Source organism: Puma concolor, chromosome C1, assembly GCF_028749965.1.
Source record: "Puma concolor isolate L17-30 chromosome C1, mPumCon1.1.hap2, whole genome shotgun sequence".
In the NCBI taxonomy this organism is placed as follows: Eukaryota; Metazoa; Chordata; class Mammalia; order Carnivora; family Felidae; genus Puma; species Puma concolor.
The window spans coordinates 71,823,450-71,838,597 of NC_141674.1; the positions used below are offsets into that span (position 1 = coordinate 71,823,450).

General features: G+C 44.5%; 1 protein-coding gene across 2 annotated transcripts in view; it reads right to left on the reverse strand.

Moving 5' to 3' along the window:
• Positions 1 to 10,478, reverse strand: part of LPAR3 (lysophosphatidic acid receptor 3) — an 82,742-nt gene extending 72,264 nt beyond the window's left edge. Inside the window, exon 1 of one of the 2 annotated variants that reach the window (XM_025912382.2) lies at positions 10,347 to 10,478. The gene's annotated coding sequence lies outside the window, so the exon portion shown is untranslated. Of the gene's footprint in view, positions 1 to 9,862; positions 9,969 to 10,346 lie in introns of those variants that run through there. The other variant, XM_086717428.1, reaches the window with a different exon arrangement.
• Between the last annotated feature and the right edge of the window lie 4,670 nt (positions 10,479 to 15,148).

Below are 15,148 nucleotides of genomic sequence, written 5' to 3' on the forward strand. Positions count from 1 at the left end.
GGTCCTTGTGAGGCCTCTCCTGGAGAGCAAACGCAGGGACCACCCACAGAATTACCCCACTGCCAGGGCAGAGAGCTTTTAATTCCTGCCCAGCACGGCTTCATTCTTTTTATGCACCTGTGACTGCTGCGTGTCTCCTGTTCTTCTGAATGGGAGCTTGTTTTATTTTTAGGTGGTTTTCTTGTCCCTCCTCCTCCATCATATACCAGATGTTGGTCAGTCAGAATAAAGAAAGAAAGGAACATTCTTTGACAAGTATATAAAAAACAGAGATTAGATAAGAAAAGGCCACACCAGGGGCGTCTGATAAACTAAACCCTTTCAAGGAAAGCATGGGGGGCCATGTCACATAGGAGGGGCTGGGTAATAATGGGGAAGGAGCGGAAGCTTCAGCATCAGCTGGACCTGAGTCAGATGTAGACTCGTCACACTCACAAATGGCTCTAACCCGGCACACCGATGATGCGGTCAGAGACTTTTCCTTTCTCTATAAAAATGGCACCATAACTACAGTGCCTGTATGGGGTTGGTGAAGGATTAAATTAAAGCAATGTTTACAAAGTGATTGGCAAGATGCCTAGCACATAGGAAGTAATACAATGGCAAACAGTACTTCCTAAGAAAGTCAGATAACTCAAATTTTCTTAAAAAAATCAATGGAATATACAGCCAGCATTCCGGAAGTTTAACTGTTTGTGCTCTAACATCTCAATTTAACAACGAGTGATGACAAAGTCATCCTATATCTACCCTAAAATAACTACAGGCCAGGAACAAAGTTCTCCCTGCCTGAGAATGTGCCCAGTGCTGCGGTGACTAAGCTTCAGGCACTGCCACCTCCTTCTGCTGCTGCCCGAGACAGAGCAGGGAGGCAGGGATGGAAAAGGAGGTAGAGGAGAGAGAGCAGAGACACCACGGTGTGGTAAAAGAACCCAGACTTCACGTCTAGGTTCAAACTCCAGCAGGTGAGCAGGTGAGCAGAGTGGACAAAGAGCGTGGTTCCCATTGCAAACATCATGCTCAGCAGTGGGAAACTGAGAGCCTTTCCTCTAAGATCAGGAACAAGACAAGTAGCCTCTGGCCACTTCTTCTCAACATAGTACTGGAAGTCGCAGCCAGGGCAATTAGGCAAGACAAAGATATGAAAGGCATCCACATGAGAAAAGGGGAGTAAAATTGTGTCCATTCACAGATGACATGATCTTATACACAGAAAACCCTAAAGGTTGCACGCAAACACAAACACACACAAAAATGTCGGGACTAATAAGTGAATTCAGAAAAATTGCAGGATACAAAATTAACACACAAAAATCAATTGCGTTTCTATACACTAACAATGAACAATTCGAAAAGGTAGTTAAGAAAACATTCCCATTTATAACATCAAAAAGAGTAAAATACTGAGCAATAAACTTAACTAAAGAGGTAAAAGACTTACACACTGAAAAGTACAAAACATCAATAAAAGAAATAAGAGACACAAATAAATGGAAAGACATGCTATGTTAACAGAAAGGAAGCCTCAATATTGTCAAAATGTCCATACTATTCAAAGTGATTTAAAGATTCAGAACTATCCCTATCAAAATCTCAGTGGCATTTTTTTTAAATCCTAAAATTAATATAAAACACAAAGGACCTCAAATAACCAAAACAATCTGGAGAAAGAAGAACAAATTTGGAGGTTGCATACTTTCTGATTTCAAAAAGTATTACCAAGCTATAGTAATTAAAACAGTATGGTACCAGCAAAAAGACAGACATCTAGACCAGCAGAACAAAATAGAGAGCCCAGAAATAAACCCATGCGTGTATGGTCAACTGACCTTCAATAAGGGTGCCAAGAATACACAATGGGGAAAAGACAGTCTCTTCCACAAATGGTGTTGGGGAAACTAGATGTCCACATGCAAAGGAGCATGGCTTCTGGAGCTACATGGCCTGAGTCTGAAGTCTTACTCACCAGCAAGCTAAGTAAGGGATTTCCTCATCTGTAAAATAGGGATAATAATAGTATCTAATTTCTAAGACTGTTGGCAGATTTAAATCTGACACTTAGGATTCATTCCTTTACAGCCATTATCAATAGGGCCTTGGGAAAGTTACTTAACCTCTCTGACCCTCCATTTCCTCTGGTGTAAAGGGGAGACAAGCTCTACCTTGTTGGGCCACTGGGTGATTAGGACAAAGTGAATGAAATAGCCAATGGAAAGACCTCGGCCCACTTCCAGGTCCAGAAGAAGTGTTCAAAGTGAGTTCACATCTCTTCCCATTTGATCCTGTGGTGAGATGGGCAGGGTAGCATTCTCCACGTTCCAGAGAAGAAAACTAAAACTGGGACAGACTGATTCTCTCTCACCAGCACTCATCCTTCTGGCCCAGGGTCCTTGGACCACACTGACTAATGGAGCCCTTTTTCGGTTAATTCTATGCCCCCATGAGACATGAAATATTCAGGTTTGCTCTCCATAATGACATTAATGCCTTTTGCAAACATTTACTGATTCTAGAAGAAACAGAATATGATTATGGTAAACAGCAACAAAATTTGTAAGCATACCTCTACTTATAAGTTTTGACAAAAGCTTATTGGAAACAGTCCATACCATGAAATGAAAATGACAGAATAAAACTCTAAATACATAACAAAAAATAGCAATGATTAGTCAGTTTGCCTGATTCAGAGAAAGTTCAGAAAAAGAAGCAACTGGATTTACCTCTAACACCCTGAATGATCTAACTTAAACACCTTCTCCAACAGCATTGTACTTTCCCCATCAACACAATAGAGTCTACCATTTGAATTAGACCACAGAATTCAATCATCTGACTTCTAAGAAATTAGACTGGAAATTAACTGAGAAAGACCAGTAATGACCTAGTCCTGTGGACATTCATTTTTTTTCCCTCTGTCATGGAATTCGCACACATGGAGAGTTACAAACATGTAATGGGTAAGTTCCACTGTCCTATCATAGTGAATTCTACCCAACCATTGATTCCTCTCATCCCTGTCCAGTTAACATTTCCTCAGTGTTCATTATATGCAGAAGACAGGCAAAGATGTACAAACACGTACAAGGATGTCAAATGGGAGCGCCTGGGTGGCTCAGTCAGTTAAGCATCTGACTCTTGATTTCAGCTCGGGTCATGATCCTATGGTTCATGAGATCAAGCCCCATATTGGGCTCTGTGCCTGACACGGATCCTGCTTAAGATTCTCTCTCCCTCTCTCTCTCTCTGCCCCTCCCCAACTTGCATGTTCTCTCTCTCTCTCAAAAAATAACTTGAAATTATTTAAAAAGAAAAAACGAGGTCAAATGCCCGCAGGAAGCTCGTAATCTAGAGCAGTGGGTGCCTTAACCAGGGCTAATCCTCCATACACCCCTGCCCCAGGACATCTCCCAATACCTGCAGACATTTACATGGCAGACGCAACTGGGAGTGCTACTAGCATCCAGGGATGCTGCTACACATGCTACAAGGTACAGGACAGCCCCCACAGCAATGAATTGTGCAGCTAAAATGTCAGCGGTGCCAAGGTTGAGAAACCCCAATCTAAAGGGTGAGATGAGAACTGGAAGTGTAGTACTTCCACGAGTTGAATATGGTGTGAGCTCTAACGGAGACAGAAGTGAAGGGCTCTCAGATTGACGTTTAAATAGGCAAACAAAACTCAGTGTTGGCAAAGGTAGAGGGAAAATGGCATCTCCTTAACATACTGGCGAGAATGTAAACTGATCCAACTTCTGGGGAGTGCGATTTGGCAATATGTTATCAAAAGCTTTGCTTATACTATTTCGATCTTTGCTTTCATTCCCATCTTCTTCACGCCTCCTTTGCTTTCTCTTTTCTCTTCCTTCCCCAGAACTGAGGGGTCAGCTTGTGAGGGAGAATGCAGTAGGATGAGAGGCAGTTTGGGGAGTGGCACCGAGGCACGGGCAGCATGTTAGGGAGCAACAGAGACTGGTGAGCAAAGGGGCTGGAGGCTGATAACAAAGCTGCTTAGGCGCATGGGTTAGCAGGCCTGGCAGCCAAGGACAAGAGGCCGTGGGGACAGAGTCAGGCACAGAGGAGGCAGCATGGCCTTTGTGGTTGGGCCATGGGCAACTAAGAGTAAAATGCTATAAAAACAAATAAAATGTAAGTAAAAATAATGAAGATAAGCTTCAGTAGAAGCTAGACACAAGTTTCTAACTGCCAGAGAATATACGTACAAAGATACAAAGGGGTAAAAGTAGAAAGATCCCTGGGTGTTGGATTGGAGTTGGAGTATTTGTTATGAATTCATGATTTTATAACATATGGCCTAATGTAGACAAATTGACGAATGTATATGCGTGCATATGTATATACATATATTCCCTAGCTCCGTCCAAGAGGTCTAAAACAATGACACTCCAGTAAAGTGGGCACATCAATCGTCCATATCTTAGTTTCTAAATACCATTCTTTACCAAAAGGGAGGCTAACTAGGTCAGGGAAAGTACAAAGTAAGCCTGGAATATCTTGTGGTACCAGAACATTTTAAAATGCTCGGTGAATAATGGGGAGATCAAAAGGACACAGGAGCCAGCTTCGAGGGGCTTCCACTGGTCAAATGAGGACCATTTGAGCATCAAAATAAATAATGATGGTAACAGATTTCAACATTTTGGATACAGAAGGAATCCATGAACGCTTTCTAACGTAAACGAGTAAATACAGGAGGGAGAAAGAAAATTCTTCCTTACAGTATAATGCCAATGAATAAACGTGGGAGTGATGGAAATACAGAATCACCATGTGGCAACTTTCACAGAGGTGGCTGATTCAGGCAGAAGTCATCAATGACCGGTTATGCCGTAGGTGGAGGTTTAATGAGGAACAGGCTATTAACATAACCTCAGAGTACTTCCCCACAAACACCAATAAATCTCAAAGAAAGAAGTGGTGAATTTAAGGCGAGGAGAGCAGGCAGACACCAACATAAGCAGGTGCTCAAGGCCAATATTCCAGCAGCGAGAGTTTGACATGGTGTACCTTCCTTTTTTTTTTTCCTTTATTTATTTTTGAGCGGCAGAGAGAGAACGAGCAGGGAAGAGCACAGAGAGGGAGGGAGGGAGGGAGGAAGAGAGGGAGGGAGAAAGAGAGAGAATCCCAAGTAGGTTCCGCACCATCAGCACAGAGCGCGATGCAGGGCTCAAACCCACGAACTGTGAGATCATGACCTGAGGGAAGTCAGAAACTTAACCGACTGAGCCACCCAGGTGCCCCAACATTGTGTCCCTAATGTGATAAACCAAGAAGAGCAAAGTCCTGCCAAGGTCACATGACCTGAGTCTGGTTCGGAAGAAACACGTGCTAGACCCAGCTGGAGAATCATCCTACAGCATGTAAGACCTGTACAAATGCAAGGATCTTAGGAACAGATTAAGTCTGAGGAACTATTCCAGAGGAGACATGACAAATAAATGTAATGTGTATCCTGGATAAAGCAAGAAAAGAGTGATCTGGGGGATGGCTGAAGAAATATGAGTGGGCTCTGTAGACTGGATGGTAGAGTTGTACTGACATCAATTTCCTGATTTGGTGTTACAATGATTAATTTTGCGTGTCACCATAACTGGGTTAAGGGATGCACAGATAGCTGATAAAATATTACCTGAGTGTGTCCCTGAGGGTGTTTCCGGAAGAGATTAGCACTTGAATTGGTGAACTAAAGATCGCCATCACCCAATGTGAGCAGATGTCATCTTCCATTGACAGAAGAAGGGGGAATCTTCCCTGTTGCTTGAACTGGGATTTATATCTTCTCCTGTCCGTGGACATCAGTGCTTCTGATTCTCAGGCCTTCAGACTCAGACTGAGTTACACGACCAGCTTTCCTGGTTCTCCAGATTGCAGATGGCACGTTATGGGACTTTTCGGCCTCTAGGACCCTATGAGCCAATTCTTATAATAAACATCCTCACTTACATCTATTTATATCCTATTGGTTCTGTTTCTTTGGAGAACTCCAACCAATTCAAATGCCATGGGGATATAGGATATGATTATACTTATTTTCTCTTTGTCAGACCCATGTGACCCCAGGGAAAGGGCCCCCATTCAAAAGACTAACCTACTAAAAATCAACCAGGGCAGGAGGCACGTGAGTCAGTGAGTTCTGTAAGTGGTCTCTTGTTTTGGTCTTCAATAACCAGTTACCGGCAAGGGCTTAACTTTGGATTTCTTTAGCTCTCCTTGGGGAGTGAATGCCTCTGACTGACTCCACTGCCCACCTTTGACTTAGATGATCTGAGTCGATCTGGGAGCAGCTCCAGAATTTCTGTAGAGGAGGGGCTTTGGGGCAGCTTATCTGTAATGGGAGACCAAGGAAGCCTCAAAGCTTCGTTTACAAAGCAAGCACACTGCTTTTGTGTAGATTGCTTGTTTGTTTGGAGGGCCTTTGGGCAAACAGGTGGCACTTACACAGAGACTAAGGTGCCCTCCAACCCAGCCCTGCTACCTGCCAAGCCATCCCTGATGATGTCACAGAATCTGCACAGGGCTAAGTCAAGGCCAGGGCCAGGAGCACCTCCTGGAGGTGAAGACACAGGACTAGTTGATGAGTATTTAGGGGGGCTGACTAACATCTTTAGAAAGGGGTGGGGCAGGCTGTACTGGGCAAGTTGTTTTCCATAGTGACACCTAGTCTGGCCCAGCCTAAGGTGTATGAATGATTCACACCTAAGGAGAGGAGGCAAGGTCCATGGGAGCTGGGTTATGTCAGGGGTCACAGGCAAGGAAGGAGTTTAATGTACCAGGCGGCAGGACAGGAGGAGAGGGGTCAAGTGCTGCAGAGGCAGGGCCAGCAGATGAAGGGAGAAGAGGAATAAGGAGAAGGACACCAGCCTCAAGAGTGAAGAGGGATAGGCGCAATCCAGGAAATCAGGACCTTCCTTTCGTTGGGTACTACTGGCCTGGCCCACCAGGCAGATCAGGCAGAGCACAACACATCTTTCAGAATGAATTCAATAATTAGCTTGTCTGTGGGCTGGAAATGCCTTGGGTTGGTTCAGTGCTTTGCAGAGCGAACCGTAGAGACCTAAGTTAGCAAGAAGGCACATGCCAGTGAGGATGGCATCAGGCACCCCAAGTCCATGTCTGGTGATTGCGTGGCCATGCTCTCCTGACTCATTGGCTGGTTAGCTAGCTCTGTGTTTTTGTCTACCAAGAACTGAGATGAGCAGACCGTACAGGTAATACTAAGAGGGAATTACTGCTTCTTCGGAACTTTGCCCTGTGCCTTCGATCACACAGTGTTAGGTCACCTCAGTCCTGAAATTTGTGTTCCCCATAGCACAGTTTCGCAACCTCTGGCAGGATTTCCTCCGTGAAGTCTCATTCGACGTGGGAGGGCAGGAGAGAAGGCTCCGGAGGGACTGCAGCAATGAACACTTAGCACACCCAACACCCGTATGGAGACCCTACCACCCCCATGCAGCCTGCCTAGGGTGTCCCACATCTGGAAGCCCTGCCTCTTTAATTCCAACGTTTATGTGGTCCTCACAGGCACAAAGCTCTTTCACAGAGACGACTTAACGGCACCCACAACACATGTACGCAGGTAGAAAAGGAATTATTATCCCTGTTATGTAAATGAGAAAACTGATTCAAGGATGACAGGCGATTTATCCAAGGTCACAAGACCTCACAAAGCGGAGCTGGGACTAGAACCAAACCCATGTTCTCCAGCTGCCTAACTCGGTCAACTCTCAGGGCTTCTGCAGACAGCACCCCACCCCTCACCTCCACCTCTCCCATCCTTGGCAGGACTAAGTTCCAGGGGACTCCTCCACATACATGCAGAATCCAGGATGAGGAACAAATGATCAGCAAGGCCAAAGAGGAGGAGGCTCAGTGCCTGCAGGAGGAATGATGGAAAGAAGAACAAAGGACCCAGGAAGGAAGGAAGCAAGCAAGGAAGTGGGTGGAACATCTCTAAGTCACCTACAGCTCGGGAATCTCTGTTGGCACTCTCGCCAGAACAACATGCGTTTGCACCCATGTTTAGACAAATATCAGTCTTGGAGGAAAAGATGGCAACCAGCATTTAAGGAGCACTTCCTGTATATCAGGCACTCTGCTGAGTGCGTTCTCTTCTAATTTTCGGAGGTGGACATAATCTTCACTTTTACAGACAAGGAAATTAAGGCTTAGAGAAGTGAAGCAAGTATCCAAGGTCACAAAGCCTGGCCAGGAACAAAGGCTGGTCTGACGGCAAAGCCCTGCTCTTTTCCTTACACCACATTAATAATGCCTTGGGCCCCCGGCTCTGCCATTTAGAAGCTTGCAATCAGACTTAACCACTCTGTTGGGTATAATCACAGACCAGAAAGCATTCTGAACTAATGTACACTCCAAGGAGAATGGCTAATAGGTAATTTGAGTTATAGCAATTCCCATTTGAGTTACAGCAATTCCCCCTGCCCCACCCCAAAGAAATAAGAGGTTGGACTTAAGTTATGGTGATTTCTGCCCCCTCATCAAAAAGATGGAAAACATGGGGGCAAAGCAGTCAGCCTTGGGCATGTGTGCAAGACTTTGAGCAGGATGTGCCTCGACTGCTGCCTGGCTACACTTCTGTGTGCATTCGTCCTGTGTGTGGGTTTTGGAAAAACGAGGGAAAGCATGAACATGTTATAGACTCTCAGATAGGTTCATGACAGAAACAATCACGTGTTTCTATGTCTTCTGAGATCAGTCTTCATTCATAGAAACCACAGGCATATCTGTTCTACCAAACATCCTATGCAACAAGCAGATACCTCAAATAGATCTGCCGTAACGTACAGGGGCTGGTATCTGATTTATGCATTTGTCAGATTTAGAAGACAGGATGTGTCATTTATATTTAAATCAAAGGCACAAAGTTTTAAATGTGAAAGGTGAAAAAAGAAAACAAAAAATGTGCCCAAATGATCTACTTTTCTAGTTACGCAGTAGTGACGGTCAATAGAAGATATGGCCAGCAGCTTAGAAGTCCAGATCTAACATGTCCTAGTACACGATACTAGCTCCATACAGTCTCAAGGCACAAGAGACAACTCTGGAAGCTTATCTCAAGTACATAAACCTCACTGGCAGGATTTGTTTGCTGGTCTTTTTAGAATGGTCCTGTTTGTTTAGATAAGCATGATGTTAACAGAGCCAAAGTTGTGTGTTTCTAACTGTATAACTTCTGGTTGAAAAAATTCTAACTCACTGGACTCAGACCACACAAAATTGGGTCCCAAGTTTCAGGGAAAGCAGGGTTAGCAACTACTGATAGATCGTTCACCAGAAAGTGCAACAACTCTCCTTAACAATAAAAAAGTCCATGCATTGATGAAACGCCATGCAATGCAGAGACTAATAACTCGCTGGTAAAGAAGAGATCATCTGTTTGTAGCTGGCATTTACTTCATCATCCGACTCATTAAAAAAACAACAACAACAACAACATAAGTAGTTACCCTAAGAAGCTAAGTGGCCCTTAACATTCCAAGACCAGGTAATACTCTGGGCAGCAAAGGAGTGAGGAGGGAGAAATGTGTTGCAATGACAATAACAAATGACAGGGACATATTTTGTGGAAATTACTCAGTTAAAAATTGCTTTTAGGCCCGTTTTAATGATTACCTTTGTAAGACTAAATTGTGTGCCAATATTCAGTCACTACTCCAATTACAAGTTGAGAAACTTCTAAGCAATTTTGGGTAGTCACAACTTGCTCAGGGAAAGCAATAAAGTAACACTGCTACAGAACAAAGCACTTTTGTCTTCCGTTGGTGAGGGGGATCACGGGGACCTTCATTAACTCACCAAGCACCACCCCCCACCCCCCCTCCGTTACCAGTTTGTTAATAGTAACGATTGCACGAATCTTTATGCCTTGCAGACTTCGAGCTTTATCCTGCCACACCGTCGTCCCGGGCGTTAACCCGAGGCTGAAAAAGGTTAAATCCCTGGGCTCCACGGGAAAAACTCAGTTCACCATCAAGGGCTGTGAGGCCGGGCTTGGAAAAGCAGCACCTGTGCCAAGGCAGAGCGAAGCCTGCGTCGCGCTCCCGGCGCCCAGCCCACCAGCCCACAGCACATGCAACGCGGATCCTGCATCCCGGTTGCTTTTCACCCCCAAGACAAAAAGTGGGGGCGGGCAAGATGCGCCACCCGGAGTTTGTCCCAGGTGCTTGGAGTAGGTTCGGGACCCGGCTGGACGCCAGGCAAACCCGAAAAGCCGCGTGCCGGGCCCGGCGGAGGTGCGCCTCGGCCTCCCCAAGCGCGCCCCGGCCGCCCCGGCTCCGGGAACCCTCCCCGCGCCCGGCGCCCGCACTCACCGCTCACGCTCGCCCGCCGCCGAGCCCGGGAGCGGGGGCCCTTGCGGCTGCTGCATGCCCTCGGGGCCGAGCGCAACGAGGCGACCGGGTGCCGGGCTCCGGCCGGGAGCGGGAAGCAGTGAAGGTTTAGACGGGCCGGCCGCGGCGCCCCTCCTCTCCAGCGGCAGCTGCTACACGCCCGGAGCCCGAGGAAAGTTTGGCGGAGCGAGGGGTGGCGCCGAGGGGGCGGAAGGGCCGCGTCCCCGCCCTGCCCCGTCCTGCCCCCGGCGTCCGACTGTTCCCACGAGAGAGCGCCCCCCACCGGCGAGGCACGGATCGGCGCACAGGGTCTCTCCTACAGATGCCCTCCTGCCTGGGACTGGTCCCCAGGAGGGTGGCTGGCCTGGAGGAGTGATGGTGCCCACTAGAAGTCCGCTAGGACCCACAGGGCTTACAGAGCCATACCTCGGAGCCCGGTATTAAAGCGCTGTCCCTCTGTCTCTCCTCGCTCGTCGGGGAGAGATATGTTTGGAGTGGCTCTGGGTAAGTGCAGCCCACACCCACCTTCCCAGGGGAGGCAGGCTCACTGCCAGGCCAAATGCTTGCTCTAAAACTTGAACCTCAAAGCTATCCCAGGGTGCGGGCAGCCCCCAGAGGCCCAGGATGTTCGTGTGCATCTGGCCTGGAGCCTTTCCTAGGCACCTTTTTGTTGAAACAGGAAATGAAAACAACAACAACAACAACAACAACAACAACTTAAAGTTCTTATAAGAGGCTTCTTAACCTCCTGGGGTAAATAGTCCTGGGTACTTTGTTTTTCAAAGCTGAAATATAAAGCCACCACTGACCCACCTTTGGTAAAGAAAGATGCAAAGTAAAACAATGTCCTCAAGACTTTGTTCTCTCTGCACTCTGCAAAGTAAAACAAAGTCACAGACTTGCTGAAAGTTGGACCTTCCTGGTGACCTCACCAGAGAGAAATACTGTGAGGTCCTTCCTACTCATGCTTCAGAACCTTGGGAAACACTGACAGCATGTGCCCAGATATCTTCTTGTAGCCCTTGGCCATTCATTCATTCGTTGTTCATTCAACGTTGATATTGGGACTTCCTGTATGTCAATTAGGAACCATATCCTAGAAGACAAACTATATGGTAACCTGCCCCCTACCATCAAAGAAATTCTTTCTCTGAAGATAATGTTTTGTTTGTTATGGGATGAACCTCATCCCATAGGGCATGACATCCTCTGTACCTCAAATCTTCACAGGGATATGGCTAAATTTTGGTTGACATGTGCAGAGTACTGTTGCTTCACTTGGGTGTTCAGAAAATTCCTGTGTTGCCTTGCAGATGAATGGTATAGGGAGGGCTACAACTTGCAAAGCTAGTGTTAAGAAAGATCCTGTTTACTGGAATAAGCAAAAACGTGGCAGATGATATATGAGAACAAGGTCAGGGGAGTGAACAGCTCAACTCCAACAGCACAGAGCTGAAAGGGCAACCACCAGCACCTAGTAAATGCTAATGTGTCGTGTGTTGAGTGAGTAAGCCGTTGTAACCCTAAACTGGCAACTGTAAACACCAGTTAAAGCCTTCTTTTACTGGAAATTTTTTCCAAGTTCCAAACAATTTAATTAGCAAAGGCACCGGGGAAACACAAATTATGTTGTAACTTGGGAACTTCCTGAACTTGAGCATTGGAAAGGAGAACAGGGATTCTGTAAAGCCATATGTGATTACCTTTAATGCATGAGTCCTAAAAAAAAAAAAAAAAAAAAAAGGAGAAGGGATTATGGTTAGCTGTTTTTGCAAAAGGAACCAGCCATTCTAGCTAGATGATTTTTTTTTTTTTTTTTTTTTTTTACAAATGTGGGTCAGGTCTGAGGGGAAGGCAAGAAAGTGAGCCAGAAAAGAAATGCAGAGGGAAAGAGGCTGGGAGAACATCCAGCTTGTAGACCTATGGGCAGGAACAGGACAAAAAGGGGACAAGAGGCAAAGGACAAGTAAAAAGAGACGTGTGGCCCCAAATTCTCATTTTTAGAAAGAAGCCAGAACCTTCTTTAAGTCTTTGTAGGGTCTATGATATCTCACTTCTCTACCAAAGTGTTTTTATTAGTAAAACTAAAGCTGACATCAAAGATGACAAACGTCAAGCCTGAGGGTATACTTAGCCTTAAAGATCACAGGCTAGGAAGTCATTCAAAACTTTTTCAACAAACATTTGCTGATCAGCTTCCTATGTTCAGAGTGTTGTGTTTTGTGTTCCTGGAGATACAAAAATGTATAACATTGTTTCTATAAGGGGAAGAGAGGTGCACTCCACAGTGCTTGATGGAAAGGAATTGTGATGGCTGAAGGAGCAATTATTGCCTTGGAGAAGCTATGTCCACCAGCGTCTCCTTGGCAGGGAATAAATGCTGCAAAATAAATACATCAACAAATAAAACTAAAAACCCAGGCTGCCCCCTCGTATAGTGAGAAGCAACGCCACAAGACTCAGGCAAGACTTCTCCCCCTCGGGTTTTATGGAAAGAGGCCCATGTTCCTCTGGCCCCTACTTGCTTTGGACCTCTGATTGCATGGGCAGGAATTCACAGACTGTCCTTCTCAACTTTTTTTTTTTTTTTTTTTTTACAGTCTGAACTGAATCTCTGTTAAATTTTGCTCATCTGTACTAATTAGCAATGAAGCTGCCTACAGCAGATGAATAATGTGAGAAAGTGAAGGGCAACTATAACGTGAGAGATATAAGTGGTACCTGAAATAACAGTTAGCTAGAAGGTTCTGAGGAAAGCCTGTGCAAAAGCAAGGTGATTGCCCTGTAGAGTACTCATCAATTGCATGTAACTCCAAGTGGAAAGCAATAAAGAGTCACAGAAATAGTCAACAACTACCAAAAAATTAAAAATCAAGCTCATTTAAATTGGGCAAAACATCTCATATGACTTATGTGAATCATTCAAAAATAATCCTTAGATTTTCATCTCATCGCTACTGAGTTCTGCATATTTTTATGCTTCAGAAAAGAGTAACCAATTTTGAAAACAAAAGTCATGATGGGAATCTTGTAGCAAAAATGAAAATATATTATAAAAACATAACAACTAGGGTGCCCCTGGACCCAGATTTCTTTCTTTTCTTTTCTTTCTTTTTTTTTTTTTACTTTCTCTTTATTTATTTATTTTTTAATTTACATCCAAGTTAGGTAGCGTATAGTGCAACAATGATTTCAGGAGTAGATTCCCTAATGCCCCCTACCCATTTAGACCATCCCCCCTCCCACACCCTCTCCAGTAACTGTTCTCAATATTTAAGAGTCTCTCAGGTGTTGTCTCCCCCCTCTCCTGTTTTTGTATTATTTTTGTTTCCCTTCCCTTATGTTCATCTGTTTTGTATCTTAAAGCCCTCATATGAGTGAAGTCATATGATATTTGCCTTTCTCTGACTAATTTCGCTTAGCAACTGACTAATTTTGCTTAGCATGTGGACCCAGATTTAAACCTGTCATCCAGGCATAATTCATTTGCAAAAGCAGCCTACTTCTGTTGATTAAATTATATGGTGAATTTAATTAATAATTAAAACAATATGGCACTGGTATAAAACTAGAGAGACAAAACATTAGAGAATAGCTATCCCATATAGAGATCATAGTAAGTGTAAAAATGTTTATATTTGAAGAAGTTGGCATCCTAAATCAGTAGGAAAGGGAAGGCTTGTTCAGTCAATTGCCCTACTATAATTCCTTGACCTTTGGGGAAGAAATAAGGTTAGATGCTTATCAAAGTAATTCTCATATGCATGAAAGAGTTTGTTAAAAAGGAGAAAGAATCATAAAACAATTAGAAGAAAATAAGGATTAATATTTATTTGATTTCAAGTTTATGATGAACTTTTTTTTTTTTTAAAGACAGAGCAGGTGGGGGAGGGGATAGGGAGAGAGAGAAAGAGAATCTTAAGCAGGCTCCATGCCCAGTGCAGAGGCCAATACCAGGCTTGAACTCATGACCGTAAGAGATCATGGCCTAAGCTGAAATCAAGAGTCAGATGCTTAACCGACTGAGCCACCCCAGTGCCTCTGTGATGAACTTTTTTTTTTTTTTTTAATTTTTTTTTCAACGTTTTTTTTTTTATTTTTGAGACAGAGAGAGACAGAGCATGAACGGGGGAGGGGCAGAGAGAGAGGGAGACACAGAATCGGAAACAGGCTCCAGGCTCCGAGCCATCGGCCCAGAGCCTGACGCGGGGCTCGAACTCACGGACCGCGAGATCGTGACCTGGCTGAAGTCGGACGCTTAACCGACTGCGCCACCCAGGCGCCCCTGTGATGAACTTTTTTAAACATAAGAGCAAGGGAAGAAATCACAGAAGAAATTAACTAACTTGACTGCATGCAAATGAAATACTGCCACACATAATAAAATAGTCCTGTAAATTTAAATTTAAAAATCAAACTAAAAACTAGGGGAAAAAACTATTTGCGACATAGGATAGATGAAAGGTTAACGCTCTTCCTACATTACTTACTGAGATGGAGAGGCATGTAAAAAACTAAAAGATTAACATCAAAACAAAAATAAGTCAAGTATATGGACACATGGAAAAGACGAAATACAAATGACCAAAAATATATGAAGATACATTTCAACTGATCTAATAGTAAAACAGGTGGAAATGAAAATGGGATACTACTTGTCACCTACCCAATGGCAAAGGTTTTTGATTATAGAGATTGCCAATATTAACTAAGGTATAAGAGAAATGGGTAACTTCAGGTGGGTTGGTAGGAATACAAATTGGGGAACTTTTTCTGGTGGACAA